This window comes from Zonotrichia albicollis, chromosome 22 (assembly GCF_047830755.1).
Source record: "Zonotrichia albicollis isolate bZonAlb1 chromosome 22, bZonAlb1.hap1, whole genome shotgun sequence".
NCBI lineage: Eukaryota > Metazoa > Chordata > Aves > Passeriformes > Passerellidae > Zonotrichia > Zonotrichia albicollis.
In genome coordinates, this window is record NC_133840.1 from 5,775,075 (window position 1) to 5,791,185 (window position 16,111).

A 16,111-nucleotide genomic window follows, 5' to 3' on the forward strand; every position below is an offset into this window, starting at 1 on the left:
GAGAAGTGCTTGACAAGCAGAGCCAACTCAGATCTCTTTGAAGAAAAGCACCGCATGAAATTTTGATATCACTAAGTATTTAATAGATCTAATTTACAAAGCACTGTTGCTCCCGATTCCCAGAGTGCTAAAAAATCCTGCAACCTCTTTCTTTACAAGCAGGACTCCACTTCATTCATGGCTTTTAATGCAGCAAGCTGTTGAACAGCTGTGAGGAATGTTTTGGGACAGGGAGCTGTAGCCCTTTGGAAGCACAGCAGGCTCTGCTGTACCTTCAGCAGCCAGGAGAGCTCTGTGCTGACAGGAGGGACCAGGATTTTGTCACTCAGCCTGGGAGCACAAGGTGTGGAAGGATCTTCTGAGTGACCCCAGGATGAGCAGCCTCTGCTCAGGGGAATTTCCAAATGAAGGGAAGTGCCCAAAATGTCCCCAAATCCCACATTTGTAGAAATCCCACAGCGGTGTGTGGGCACTTTTATCGTGTCACCAGTGCTCAGGTGTCCCTTTGGGGGGTGGGATAGAGGGGACTGTGACATGTGTGGTCAGCAGCTGTGACCACTTTGGTGTGACCAGACCACAGAGCACCATCCCATGGGACAATTTCTACCTGAGGGATTTGCCTCTCCTTAATTAGGGACAGTGACACCTCCAGCCAGCTGCTGGGCAATCCTGGGGTCTGTCTGTCCCTCCCATCCTGGCCATGCCCAACATCTCAGCACAGATAAAGCCTCCCACTGGTGCCACACGAGGTCAGGCCTTGCTCCTTTGTGACACCAGCCCAGAATTCTGCCTGACAACGGAATGTTCCAACATCAGTGCACAACCCCTGCCAGAATCCCCAAAGCCAGGGTGGATACCATCCAGCTCCTCGTGGAAGTGTTCTGAAGACATTAATCTCCTGTCAGGACCAAACAGAGAGGTATCCTGGATTTCGGTGAGTCTTGTAAGAACATCAGGGTTTTTAATAAATATTTGAGCAGCTTCTCTGCTCCTGCTGGCTCCAGGGAGGGCAGAGCTGAGAGCAGAGAAGGCTCCATCAAACCAGGTGGCCTCAGGAGTGGGAGCAGGGAGAGAGATGCCTCATGCCAGTCATTGACCCTCCTGCCTTTCCTGCACACACATTCCTTGTTGGAACCACCCTCACCGCAGCTTTTATTTAAAAAAATTGGGATTTTGAAGGTTTGTTCCCAGCCACAACCTTGCACCACAGCAGCAGCCTCTCACCCTGTTTCCTCCCTGGAAATTCATTTAAAAGCCAGATGTTTGCTCAGCGAACTCAACTGGAAGTAACTTGCCTTTACCTGGGAAGGTTGAGAGCACCCACAAATGGTTTTTACAAGTGCCTGCATGAAAGACACCCCCAGTTTCAGAAGCTTTCTCATGCAGAGTCTCTGAACATTCCATGATAGAGCCAGTTAAAAGAAGGTAATAAGTATCTTAAGCAAAAAAAAAAAAAAATCCCCTAAAAAAAAAAAAAACAACCAAAAACAACGGAAAAACCCAAAAAACCCAACTGAAAAGCCCAGAAAATCAAAATAAAAAAGCCCCAAGAATTTTTCCTTTCATACCAAATGCTTGGGAGGAATTAAAAAATGTATTTCTGTGTGTGCTGCAACACAAGAAGATGAAAGTGAACCCCCTGCTCTTCCCACTTGGATTTCATTTTGACCAAAGAAAAATTCTTTCCTCATGATTAATTCCTCCAGTTCCCTCTGTTACTGTAAGCTGGGGAAACGGAAAAGAAGAAAAAGGGTAAAAAGGGAGAAATAGAGAGAAAAATCACTGCTTTGGTGTCTATATTGGGCTTGCTCTTCTTCTGGAGGTTGAAACAAACACCACGTGCAGGGAGATAATGGGATAAGGACGGTGAGAAAACAGTGGGGAAGTCAGAACACTTTCCCCAGACCTTGCTGCTTCTCTGCTCCCAAGGCAAATTAATTTGTATTTCTCATCCCAGAAGGCAGTGCAGGAGCAGGAATGAAATATTTCCATCCCTGGAGCTGCTGCTGGGCTTTGCCACCTGCCCTGGCCGCTGTTGAGCAGCTCCAGGGTGGTGACAACGACCTGTGGGAGCGAGTCCTGATCCTCTCCAGGAGGCAAGGCCAGAACATGGCCAAACCAGGCTGCTTGGAATGGTCCCTGCCTCTGTGATTAAGGGAATTCATAAATATTCAATGTTTCTTGGCAGCTGGGAGTGCTTCACTCGTTCCAAGTATCTCAGGGGGGATGGGGAAGGCAAGGATGAGCCTTAGCATTTCTGACACCCCGCAGAGACAATGAGCCGGGGAAGGAGAGCGCTCCTCTCCTCGCAGGGAAGCGTTTCACGTCGGGCGATTTGAATAATTCAGCCTTCCACTGGTCTCTTTAAATGTTTGATGCCTTGGAGTTGAGCTTTAAGATCCGACCTCCTGTGAGTCTCAGGCTCTGGGCTCCGGTTGGGTGCTGCGTGCTTTCCCTGCTGGTGGTTTAAAACAACTTCCCAAGCCTAAGAGCACAAATTTCTTCCTTTGCTGCGTGAAGTCCTGGTGTTCTCACACCACAAAATATCAACCATCCCCTTCTGGACTGGGCTTGGAAGAGGAGAAAAGAGCAGCAGTAGTGAATGAGGAGAAAAATGCTTAATTACAACGTGCTCCTGTTGGAGACACCAACCAAAGCTGCAGGAAAATGGATGGAGCCAGGCAGGGTGGCTTGGATGGGTTTCCAGCAGCCAAACCCTGTGGGACCTGAGGCCACTGCCCTGTCCTGGAGCTCTGGGGTGGCACAAGGCACCAGTGTCCTCAGCCCAATGGTCAGTGGATGGTCCTGAGCCCATCTGAGTGAATATCCCATTTCCCAGCTGCTGCCTCAATCTGCTGGGAGAAGGTCCAGCTGATAGCAGCATCATCCCTGTCTGCCCCAGCTGCAAGGGACAGGGCTTTTTGGTTTCTGGACAAGCCCCAGGATTTTAAGACCTCCTGGTAGATTTGGGATGCTTGCCCCTCCTCTGACTGACCAAATTTTGGCCACTCTCAGAGACAAGACACAGTGCCAGATGCATTCTGAGTCTGGTCCAGGTTGGGATATGCCAACATCCAAGGAACCACACCGTTCCTGCTCCCCCAGCCACTGGCACACTGCCACAGGCATAAACTCAGTGTCCCACAGCTAGAGTTTGCCATCAGCTTTGTTCAGGAGAGACCCTTCACTTCCATGTGAGATCCTGATCTTGCAAGCCCTTATCCTAAATTATCCATGAAATGTGTGGCCATGAGTTATGCATGAGATGAATTATCCATGAACCCGGTTGGTCGTCTTCTCTCTTTGTCAGCTCTGGAGGTTCCAGACAGGTATCAAAGCACGGAGTAGGTTGGGATTTTGCCCCCCTCCCAAGAATCTGCATTTTACAAATGTACAAAACCTGGGAAAGAGCTGAAATATTCAGTGGGTCGTGATGGAAGAACACAGAAGGCTGGCTGGGAGTGCACAGGGTCGGTCTCTCCCCAAAGAGGCAGTTTCAGATCCTAAATCCACTCAGTGGTTACTCATTCCCCTCGGGAGCTCCAGGAAGGATGGAGACAACCTGTCTGCCTCTGACAGCACCCTCCCACACCCAGGCTGGTGCTGGCTGTACTCAACTGTGAACTGGAGCTTGGGATACAGACACAGCAAAGCCTCAGTTTTGGTGGATATTTGATTTTGCTGTGAAAGTTGATGAGTTTTGACGGGAAAGTTTTGCTGTGAGAGTTGTGTTGCTGTTCTGGAGGCAACTTGGTCAGTTCAGAGAAGGGAAGGGGAGGGAGGATTCTGGAGATCTGGTATTTTTCTACTGTAAATCAGGGCAACCCTGACCATGGGGAGAAAGTGATGCATCTGACTCCATGGATATCAGAAGGCTAATTAATTATTAATTACATTAATATAACATACTATATATATTAATATATTAATATATTAATATATTAATATATTAATATAACATACTATACTACACTACACTATGCTATACGATATATAATCTATTATAATATATATTTTATTATATATATAATATGCCATTATATTATATACTAATATAATCATAATTATATTATAACCATGAAAATGTATAATTTTAATATATAATAATATATTTACATATTATGTAAAAATGATATTTTTAATATATTATATAATATAATAATACTATACATTTATAACATTAATATATATTTATAATCAATATATTAATTTATAATAATAAATTACATATTACTATTATATATATAATGTGTATATATATAATGTGTATATATATATATATATATATATATATAATACTATATTATTCTATATTATATTACACTACATCTAAACTGAATGACTGAATGTGCACAAGCACCCAACTCAACCCAACTGCCCAGCATCTTGTCACTGTCTGCTGACCCACAGTCTGCACATGTGCTTGGCCTTGCTAGTCAAGGAAACCAACCGCCAAAACTTTGGATAAAAAATCTCCATATTGTATTTTGCTTTGGCACCAATGGTGCCAATGGGAGCAACCAATGAGATAAAAATTGTTTTGATCATTCTTTTCTCTTCTCCTCTCACTTTTTCTCTTTTCCAAGGGTAAATGAGGGTTTGCTGGGAACCCCTGCCAAGCTGCCTCACCCTGCTAACTTTGCGATTTTCCTCCCCACCCCAGACCAGCACCGATGTCGGCACCAGCGTTCCAGTGCGCAGCGCGCGGCCCGTCCTTGCCGGCATGCACACCCTACCACACCTCCAGGGACATCCGCTACATCTTCCTGGAGAGCTGCAGGAACATCCCTGCCTCGCACCCGCTGGGCGCCAGCCACGTCCCCCACGGCCCCGCGTCCTGCCACCCTACCACAGCCCAGCTCTACCTCAGCACAGACCAAGACCGCGGCTCCTCCGCTGCTCCCCGGCACCTCCCCGCCTCCCTGGCCGTGCAGGTGGGAGCCATGGATGTGAGGGGCTCCCCCGAGGCCAAGAAGAGGCTGCCGGTGTTCCGCCAGCTCTGCGGGGAGGCCGTGGAGGAGCTGAAGAAGTTTCCTGAGGCCCAAGCGGCGCCGGGCAACGGCAAAGGCTGGAGGATCACGCTGGCGGCCGCGTGCCCGACCTGCAACAAGGCATGAACTGACTCTGAGATAATGTCTGCAAAAAATATAATATTGATGGTGTCCTTCCATGACACGGGGGTCACTGGAGATGTGGTGTGAGCTCAGAGGCGCTGGCAGCAGAGGGATGGAGGGGTGGGAGGAGGGAATATGGTGGTGTTGGATATCTGGGATGTTCTTTTTGCTCTTGGGGTACTGTGGCACGTTGCCAGCCAAATTATCTTCTACATCCAGCTCCATCCCTCTCATTCAAACTCCCCCAGGATGCCAGGAATAAAGGAAATGTTCCTCCTCCACAAGGAGGAGGAACTGCTCAAGGAAAATGGGATGACCAAAAAAAAACAGGAGGAAAAGAAGATGGGGGGAAAATCCAGTCCTGGGCTGCCACCCACAGCCCCTTCCCTGAGCATCCTCTCCAGCTGCTGAGCTGGAGGAAAGGATGTTGAAACAAGCATGGGGAAATAAAAAGCCTGAAAGGGAGGAGAAAGCCAGCAGATCTCACATGAGATCTCACATTTGGGAGATTTTCCACTGCTTAAATCTGGAAAAATAGTGACAATGAGAAGAAATGCCCCACAAATCAACAATAAACAGGATTTTGGGGGCTTGGCATCTATGATGTGATCTTAGATGTGCTCCTGAAAGGAAGTGTTTACACCCAAAGATCCCAGCCCAGGCTGGCAGGATCTTCTGAATGGGAGTGTGAAACCAGCTCAGCAGAAAAGAGGGAGACACACTGGAGAGAGCAATGGTTTGAAGGCAAAGAGGGAGAGGATGCTGCTCAAGGAAAATGGGATGACCAAAAATACACGAGGAAAAGCAGATGGGGGGAAAAACCAGTCCTGCAGAACCTTGGGAACAGGCAGGTGTCAGTGAGGGGGGACTTGGAGGAAAAAATGCTGAGCCTGCTGCATATTTGGGACCAAAAAAAAGCAGAAGGCTGTGGGGTCTGCAAGGAAAAACAGAAGAAAAAAGAAGAATTTAAGCTAAAAGCTGTTGATAGTCCTTTCCCTTGGGACAGCAACAGAGGCAGAATCCCACAGGAATTGACTGCAGGTACCAGCCTGGGGCTGGAGGGATCCCAAGGGAGCTCTGAGTGACTGTCAGAGGCTGCTCCTGCAATCCAACAGGCTCAAGGCCTGATGCCACGAGAAAGGTCTGAGCATGCTGAGCTATTTCCAGAGAGCAAATTCTCCTCTGGTTAGCTCTGGGTGTTGAGTGCTGACATTAAGGCTGACAAATCCCAGGGGAGCTCTGGGAGAAACAGAGGGACCTGGAGGTATCACATCACCATCATTCCTGCCTCCACACACAGGGATTGGCATCAGATTACCGGAATCAGACTCTGGCAAGGAGAAACCAGAGGAAAAAGATGGGCCAGGCTGCTGAAAATAAAAGTTGTTTGGGGGAGAGAACTCTGCAATGAATTTGTGGGTCGTGCTGAAGGCTGAGTTTAGATCTCCCCAGTCAGACTGGGACTGAGTCATCATGGAGGCTTTAATTTTTGAGGCACAGATTGCAGAGCAAATGTTGCTTATTGCAGGCACCACTTATTCCTGAGCACGATAATAAACAGACTTTGTCTCCAAATGGTTACTGATCCAGGACGACACCAGGCTATTTTAGTAGGATTTCAGGGAATGTGAAGACATTACAGAGGAGCTTGACCTAGAAAATAAGCATGGGGCCAGTGATCAGGAGTTGATGCCATTTCAGTGAAGTGCAAGGAGGTATTAAAGCAGGTCAGTGGCTGGAGCTATTTGGGATGAATTAGCACATGAAATTACCAAGGTGGCAAGCAGGGCTTTTCCTGCATCCAGCAAGCTGGGAGTGGCACCATATGCCTGGAGTTTACCAAACACAGCTCCCACGCTCAGGGAGGTGGGGCAGAGCAGTGGTGACAGCTGAAGAGCCTCTCTGCTGACCTCAGGAAATCACTTCCATTTCCAGCCACTTCTGGAATAGAACACAGAACAGAGTCTAAAATATATTTATTTTAAAAAATTATATTTATTTTTAAAAATTATATTTATGTCGCAGACATCTTTTCATTAAAAATCTTTCTTAAGGTTTTTTCTTTCTGAGAAGCTGAGAGGCCTCAGAAACAAAATGTAAGCAGTTATTATCTGCTGCTGTGCAATGCAACAGGTGCATCTGTGATTGGTCTTGTGTAGATGTTTGGAATTAATGGCCAATCATGGCACAGCAGGCTCTCCCTCTGTCCGAGCCACAAACCTTTGTTGATTCATTCTTTTCTATTCTTAGCTTAGCTGGCCTTCTGAGATGAAACCTTTCCTTCTATTCTTAAGTATAGTTTTAATGTAATATATATCATAATATAATAAATCAAGCCTTCTGAAACATGGAGTCAGATCCTCGTCTCCTCCCTCATCCTCAGACCCCTGTGACCACTGTCATATATTTGTAAAATATATTTTATAAAAGGATGGGTTAAGTGCTGTTCAACCACATCCCCCAGTGGCCACAAGGCCACACCCTGCAGTAAGAAGCCAAAAATGAGAGAGGGCCTGAAGGAGCTGCCAAAAATTCCCTTTCCCGGAGAAACCCAGGAGCAAAACCACCTTGGGAGAGCTGGTGACAGGAGCTCAGGGCTCCTGGGATGGAAATGGAATTTCATCCCTGCTCCTGCGATGGAAATGGCATTTCTCTGGTAGACCTTGAACTGATCAGTGCAAACCTGGTGACACTGCCTGGCATTCTGCTTGGAAAAGGGGATCAGCTCCTCCAGTCATGAAAAGCTGGGACAGCTAATCCATGTGGGGATGGATTCCACCAGCACACGTGGAGCCCCTCAAACAATGGCCCAGGGACTCATCTCTCTGGCATCTCTGTTGATGGATTGGGCACGGAGAGACAGATTGGCTTTAGGAGGATTGCTGATTCCCCAAAGCTGAAGGGAATCTATGTCTCCTGTGGGAGAAATTGGGTGACCTTGAGGAACAGCAGCTGCAGAGAATCTCCTGTGAAAGGAGCCTCTGCTCTGAGCTGGGAGCTCAGACACTGGAAACTAAGAAGGGAAAGGCAGGGATGAAGGTTCATCCCTCTCATAAATCTCTGTTGTAACGTGGCTCTGGAAAAGGCAAACTCCTGAGCAGAAGGTGTCAGGGGAAATGTTCCCTTTAGAGAAAAGCTGTGTTTGCAGTCCTGAACCAGCCACACTCCACAGAGATTGACTGAAACCAGCACAGTGGGACAATGGTGGGGTGAAGATGCTTCCTTGAGGTGATGGGAAGGGATGGAGCTGCTGCCTGACCAGGGAGCTGAGAGAAGAACACTTGGAGAAACAGGAAAAAGAGTTATTTGAGGCTGGCAGTCGAAGAGATGGAGATAAAAAGCCCAAGGACATCCTTCAGCTGGGACAGTCATTAACAAATCAACTGATCGTGGGGCATCTGTGTGCCTGGAAACCCCAAACAGAGCATTGGCATTGTGTGAGGAGGTGTTTGGGGACAGACAGACAGACACTGCAGGCTGGCCCTGCTTGGGCACAGCTCAGCTTAGGCAGGACCAGCTCTCAGCAAAACTGCCAAGTCCAGCCTGAAGGTGAGAAAGGAAGACCCGAAAATGAAGGAAAGTCAGGGGAAGGCTGCTGGAAAGGCAGAGAGAGAAAAAAAATGGCCTGAAATGAGAGAGTGGGAGAAAAAAAAAAAAAGAAATTAACAGCTTTCTTTATTCCTTTTCATTTATAGACAATATTACAGTTCTGCACAGAAGGACTAATTTAGGCCTCTGCACAGCCCCGGTGACCCTTCCTAATAGAAACCATTTAAATCTTTAAACAATTTACATGAAAATGTAACTTTGCTGTGAATATATTTCTTCCCCCTCCTGCTCCCATCACGAGTGCAATCCTTCAAACCTCTGACAGCTTCCATTATCTCTTAATGAAGTGAGAGCATCTTTCTTAGGAGCCTGCAGGCCCTGAGGTTAATCGGAGAAACGAGGTCCACAAATAAAAATCAGGGGAGGGACAAGAAAAAGGGAAAGCAAAAACACTTAAAAGGGCTCAAAGGGGCAGCTCCACCACTCAGAGATTTAATTCCAGGAGGGCACAGCCTCCTTGAGAGCCTGGGACTCCATCCTTCCATCCCAGAGGAAACTTTCCTTCTTCCCAATCTCTGTGCCAAGGTAAGGGTGGGGTAAAGGAGGCAGCACCTCACCCAGAGATCCCCCTGAAAATAAATGTACCGAGCTGGGAATGAGGAAAGACAGGCTGAAAAATGATTGAGCTGCCAGGAGTATGGAAAAGGGGATGAAAAATCAGGAATGTCTCAAGGGACAGCAGATTCACAAGGAGAGGGACTGCTGACTTCAACAGGAAAGAGATGAAAGCAGAAAGCAACAGCAGAGAAAAATAAATAGTTGTTTCCAGAAAAAAAATGAAATTCTGGGCCAGGAGGAAAAACAAAGAAGCCCACCAAGAGTTTGCAGTTCTGGTTGTTGGAGCTGCTTAAGTGAAGCAAACAGAAAAGGGAAGTTCAAAGGGCAGGAATGGGGAGTGAGGGATGCAGGGAGATCTTCTTCCAGCAGCAGTTTGTTCTCTGGGCTGGTCCCCACCAGGCTGCTGTGGGATGGGGGCATCAAACACAGCTCTGCATCTCTGCACAAGAATCTGAACTCCAGGGTCAGCAAATTGCCTCCAGGCCACAGATCCAGAACTGGAGAGTGTTTCAGTCCTAGCCAAACTTGAAACCACTCTGCTGCTGCACAATGAACCCGAGTTTGAAAACACTTGTGTGGAATTCTGTCATCCTGGGGAAGGAGAAAACCTCTGAAGAGAAAGAGGAAAAGTTTTGCTCTGTCCTACAGCATTGTGCTGGTTTTTGCTCTTGCATTTTCCTCCTCCCCACTGCCCTGGCAGGCAGCAAGGCAGGGACACACAGGGGTGTGAGCTCCCAGCAGGATTTGCCAGAGGGATGGAGCTGATCCCTGGAGGGATGGGACTGCTCCAGGAGGGATGGAACTGTTGTTCAGGGGGATGGAACTGCATCCCAAGGGGATGAAGCTAATCCTGGGGGGATGGAGGTGCTGTCCAGAGGGATAGAGCTGCTGTCCAGGGGGATGGAGCTGCTCCAGGAGGGATGGAGCTGACCCGAGGGGATGTAACTTATCCCTGGAGGGATGGAGGTGCTGTCCAGGGGGATGGAACTGCTCCCAGGGGGATGGAAGTGCTGTCCACAGGCATTGAGGTGCTGTCCAGGGGGTGGAAGTTCTGTTCAGAGGAATGGAACTGCATCCCGAGGGAATGGAGCTGATCCTGGAGGGATGGAGCTGCTCCTGAGGGGATGGAGTTGATCCTGGAGGGATGGAGGTGCTCCTGGAGGGATGGAGCTGCTCCTGGAGGGATGGAAGTGCTGTCCAGAGGGATGGAGGTGCTCCTGGAGGGATGGAGCTGATTCCTTGAGGTATGGAGCTACACCCCAAGGGAATGGAACCGCTGTCCAGGGGGATGGAAGTGCTCCCTGGAGAGATGGAACTGCTCCTGGAGGGATGGAGGTGCTGTCCAGAGGGATGGACGTGCTCCTGGAGGGATGGAACTGCTGTCCAGGGGAATGGAGCTGCTCCCTGGAGGGATGGAGCTGATCCCGGGGGGGATGGAGGCGCTGTCCGGGGAGATGGAGCTGCTCTCCACGGAGGAAAGCTCACCCTCCCGGCTCCAGGCAGGGAAGTGGGATGCTACTGACACCCAGTGGCTCCCAGCATCCTGCAGACGATGGGCACTGCACCCCGGGCTGGGGCAGGGGACGTGGTGACACGGTGACATGGTGACACAGTGGTGTCCCTCCTTTGGGGACTGCCATCCCTCCTTTGGGGGCTCCTCCGTGCCCCGTGGGTGGCACAGGCAGCAGGGACACGCCTGGCAGCACCAGGGTGGGCAATGGAGCACGGGGAACAAGCAGGGACATTCCAGAGGGTGCTGGATCCATGTCCAGGCCAGCAGGGTCTGCCTCGTGTGGGGACCATGGTGGGAGGTGCTGTCACCCCCAGCATAGCACAACCTGCCCTGCAAACAGCATTAATTGGTTCTAGCTAATCAATAAATTGATTATTTATTGATAATAACCAGCAGTGCTGGAGGTTGGGGTCAGTGTCCTCTGAGGTGTTCTGGTGGCTTCTCCCCCTTGGTCAGCTCGGGCCACAAACACTGCAGGGATGGAGGCTGGAATTTAGGGATGGAGCTGACCTCCCCTCCCAAACCTCCTGACCCCAGGCCAAGCAGCAGGATGGAGCTGGAAGTGGATTTTAGCTACATCTGGAAAGCCCATTCACATTCCAGAAGAAGCCTCATCTACACAGGGAATTATTTAAGAGCAGCAACAGAGCTTTTTCCATCCCCTCCACATGTCATTTCAGCTCCAAAATCAAGCAAGGCAAGCAAACAGCATGGAAAAATAACAACAAATTGCCTGCATTTGGCATCTCACAGTGCAGAGGAAGAGAAGATGCAGCCTCTGACCTGAGGAGCAGCAGCAGATAAGATGGACACAGACCAGAATAAGAAAGGATTCAGGAGCAACACTTCACAGCTGAGAAAAACACATTTTCCTGTGGGCCTCCACACTGATGAGCTCTTGTTTTTGCTTCAGAGAGCACCCAGAGGCTGCTGAAACAGAAATGCATTTTTAATTATTTGTTGTTATCAATTGCTCTGCAGATAGAAGCTGCTGATAGCAGGAGCCCCTTGCAGGGAGCTCAGAGGAGCTCTTGGGGCCCTGTGTGAGCAGCAGGACTCTGCAGGAAGGCAGAACTCACCTGGGAAAGGTCACCTGGAGGCTCAGAGTGGAGCAGCCATCCCTGCAGGATCACAGGGAGAAGAGCTGCTCACCCAGCGAGTGTTTAAATCAAACTGTGGGTGGGGACAGAGGAGGAGAAGCACAGAATGGAAATCTCAGTGGCAAGAGCAGAGATTTTTGTTTGTGTTCCTCCAGACAGGGCTGGGGGCTCTCTGCTTGTAGGATCAGGCTCCAAATCTGGGCTACAATCAAGGCACAGTTTGGGAATTCATCCCTCCATCCCTTTTCCAGACCTTCCCTGTCTCCTCTGACCGAGGGATTTGGGGAGAGGGGAAGCTCTGGGGTGCCCAAAGAGTGCAAGGGAATGCAGAGGCTGCATTAAAACCTCATTTCTCAGCCCAAATGAGCCTCCTTGGCACCCCCCACACTCCCAGGCATCCAGCTCTGGATGCAAATGGATTAATTAGCATCGACCCACAATCATCACCATGGGCAGGGCCAGCTGATCGATGGCCACTCAATGAGGACAGTCAGGTGCCAGGGGAGCCTCCTGTGCCCTCCCCAGGGACCCCTGTGTGCTGTGCCTCCCTCCTGCACCTCAATGGAGAGCAAAAGGAGGGTTCTGCTTTCGTCCCCCAAAATGTGGTGACTGCTTGGGTCACATTTATCCCCCAAAATGTGATAACTGCTGGTGTGGCAGCAGCAGGGACCTGACCAGAGCAGTTTCCTCCAGGGCAGCAGAGGAAACTGTCCCATTTGCTGTCCCTTTTGCTGTCCCTTGGCACCCAAAGAGGTGCCTGTGCCACCCTCAGCAATGCCCTGTGAGAGGAGAAACCCTCTCTGCTCCTAGCTGGCATCCCATGTGTCATGGACATCTTTTATGGAAAATCCTTTCCTTAGGATTTTTCCTCCTGAGAAGCTGAGATTCCTCAGGAACAAAATGTAAACATTGATTATCTGCTTCTGTGGAATGCAACAGGTGCATCTGTGATTGGTGTCATGTGGTTGTTTCTAATTAATGCCAATCACAGTCAGCTGGCTCAGACAGAGAGTCCGAGACATAAACCTTTGTTATCATTCTTTCTTATTTTATTCTTAGCTAGCCTTCTGATGAAATCCTTTCTTCTATTCTTTTATTATAGTTTTAATGTAATATATATAATAATAAATCAAGCCTTCTGAAACATGGAGTCAGATCCTCGTCTCTTCCCTCATCCTCGGCCCCCTGTGAACACCATCACACCCATGCACGCTTCCCTCTCCTTCTCAAGGAACATCTTTCACCCACAGGGTCCAACCCAGCTCCTGAACCTCCCTCCCAGCTGAGCCTGTCTCCCTTCTCCAGCTCTTCCCACTCTTCCCAATCTGACACCTCCTTTTTTCCTCCTGTGTGTTTTGTTCCCTGCCAGCTCCAAGGAGCTCCTTGCTTCTGTTTCTTCTGCACAAATTGTTCTTTTTCCCCTTGTATGTTGTCTGGAGAGCACCGAGGGAGGAGCAGGAGGCTCACAGCCCCCTTCTCATCTCACATCACACGTTTGCTGCCTCTCTCCAGGCACTCATTCACAGCTGGCAACAAAACAGCCAGAGGTGGCTGCTCCCCAGCATGCCTGAGCATCCTCTGGAGGCTGGAGTGTGCAAGGACTGGCTGTTGGGAAGGATGAAAGTTTGACAAGAAAGTCTCACAGATATGTATGCCTGGCAGAATGATTTTTGAATGCAGAATCTGAAGAATAATAGAGATGGAAGCAAGTTTTGATATGAAGAAAAGAATTGCTGAGCCAGTCTTACTGGATAACCAAGGAGGCAAAGGTTGTGTTAGTTAGAAGGGGTTTTTATGACTTGGAGAAAAAAAAAACCCCACCTCAAACAAGAAGATGTTTTTACCAAGCAGAAAGAGAGCACAGGCAAACAAGTCAGCAAAAGTTGCAAGTAGAAAAAAGGCCTCAGAATTTTCTACTGCAAGAAGACTGAAAAACAACTTCTAGCTTAACCTGTAATGTACTAACTTTTAGTGATTGGAGAATAGTAACATGAATATGGTAATTATAGTAGTTATGATAGGCAATAGATAATAGTTAAGGTATAGATTGGTTCTACTGTATTAAGATGGTCAGTAAAGAAAAGTATATAATGCAATATAACCAAAAGAAAAGTATATAATGCATTGTAACCAAAACCAAAGTATATAATGCATTGTAATCTAAACTCAGGGTGTCCAGGCCTGCCTGCAGCTGGAGCTGACAGCTGTAGGCACAGCTCTGTCACCCACAACCCTGGAGTGCTGAAATGTCTTGGATGGAATAAACTGCATTTTGGAGAGCCCCTGGAGTCGTGCATCTCTCATTTTGGCTCTTACAGCTGGGGACAGCTGAAGGGCAGCAGCAGCTCTGGCACAGCCCAGGCAGGGCTCAGGCTGGCCAAGGGCTGATGAAGTCATCCCTAACTCCAGCCAGGTCCTTGTCTGCCAGGATGAGGCAGAATCTCCTCGCCAGTCAGGGCTGACAGAGGACATCATTCAGGCCTTTTCCCTGTGAGAGGAATCCAGAAGCACTGCACAAACCAGGCTGGCTTTTGGAGATGTGAACTTCTGACCCAGAGGAGGCTGGAGCTCTCCAAATGCTCTTTTCCCTGCACTGTGCAGCTCCAGCTGCTCTGCTGCCCTGCTTGGCTCCCTGGAGCTGTGCCCCTTCCAGGATGGGTGCTCCAGGCTGCTCTCTGAGCATCCCACAGCCCTGTGCTGCTGGGCCTGGGGGCTCCAGGGAGCTGTGGGGATGGACATTTGTGTCCCCTCATGTAAGAGTGTCGGGGGGTAGGATGGTCGGGACAGAGACGAGAGATCTCTGCAGCCAGGTCAGGAACTTGTGGTTTATTGCAAAGGGCCTGGGCGCAGGGCCCTGCTGGGATTTGGGGTTTATTGCAAAGGGCCTGGGTGCAGGGCCCTGCTGGGATTTGGGGTTTATTGCAAAGGGCCTGGGTGCAGGGCCCTGCTGGGATTTGGGGTTCATTGCAAAGGGCCTGGGTGCAGGGCCCTGCTGGGAGCTGCCAGGCACAGCTCAGAGCAGGCCCCAGAGAAGAGAGGGGTAGACAGGATGAGAGGGTAAGAGAGTAAAAGCATGAGAGAGTAAAAGGGGTAAGAGAGCAAGGTTCCTGTTACAATACAACAAATCATCTTCTGTGTTGAATATTCTGATTCTCACTAACCAATCTAGTACAACATACAAATCCTATAGCATTTACATACAGCCTATAAGAATCATTACATTACCATACTGTGTTACATTTTAAACCCTAAAAACTCCTCTTTGGACCCCTTCTGCCAAGCTGGCAGGGTCTGCTCTGACCCTTGGGCCTGTCTGCAAGCAGAGGGTGTTGTTCCATCAAAAGCGGATTACCTTCAGTTGGGCCACACCATCTTTTTCCTGTTGTTCAGTAACTGAGGTATCTCAAAGCTTGCTTTCATTTCAATCTTGCTTATAGTTTCTATATTCTCAAAATCTTTTGCCAGGCAATCATATTTATAAGGCTTTCCTGTTTCATCTTCCCCAACATGGCACCTCGTTCTTGGCTGTGCTGGCACAAGGGGAAGAGCCTTCATTGAAGAGGGAATAACCCCCAGGAGCCACCAGGCAGCACAGGGCACTGCCTCTCTGAGCCTGAAAACAAGTCAGGAAAAGGTGGGAGCCTCTACAGACATCCCAGGGACTAAATATCTGAGGTACCATGAGCAGCAAAGGCAGAAAAAACCTCTTGATTGAGACAAAATTCCTCTTGGGGCTCCTTGGCTGGGAGCATCTCCTGGCTGAGCCTCCACCCCAGAGCCTGCTCTGCTCCCATCCCTGTTGTGCCATCCCATCCCTGATGAGGCAGCTCCACCCCTAGTCTGGCTCTGTCACTTCATCTGCCACGGCCCATGCCTTTAATGAACAAATTAATTTTGTTCTCAACTGGGTGCGACGCGCGTTCGGAAGGCAGAAAATAAACGTTTCCCTTTCCTAATTTCTCGCGTCCCTTTTGATTTGTCGTACACATGGACAGGCTCCCCATAATTCCCCCACCAGCTGGGCCCTGGATATTCCAGCATCCCTGAGATAAACAAGGATATTCCAGCATGCCTGAGATAAACAAGCTCCCAGCAGCAGTTCAGATTGTGCCCCGTGGTTGCTGGCACTGCGTGGTGCCACACACTGCTCGGGAGCCCAGAACAGAAATTGCATCTCTCTCATGGGTCATCACGACCCCAGACAGCCCCCTCCCTTC

The 16,111-nt window shown here is 49.1% G+C and overlaps 1 long non-coding RNA gene across 1 annotated transcript; it reads right to left on the reverse strand.

The window, feature by feature from the left end:
• Positions 1–4,318: 4,318 nt before the first annotated feature.
• On the reverse strand, positions 4,319–11,966 carry LOC141731410 (uncharacterized). The gene is made up of 3 exons (XR_012583497.1): positions 11,874–11,966; positions 11,578–11,724; positions 4,319–7,055 (listed from the first exon to the last, which is right to left on the reverse strand). It is a non-coding gene; the product is annotated as an uncharacterized LOC141731410 (long non-coding RNA).
• Positions 11,967–16,111: the final 4,145 nt, after the last annotated feature.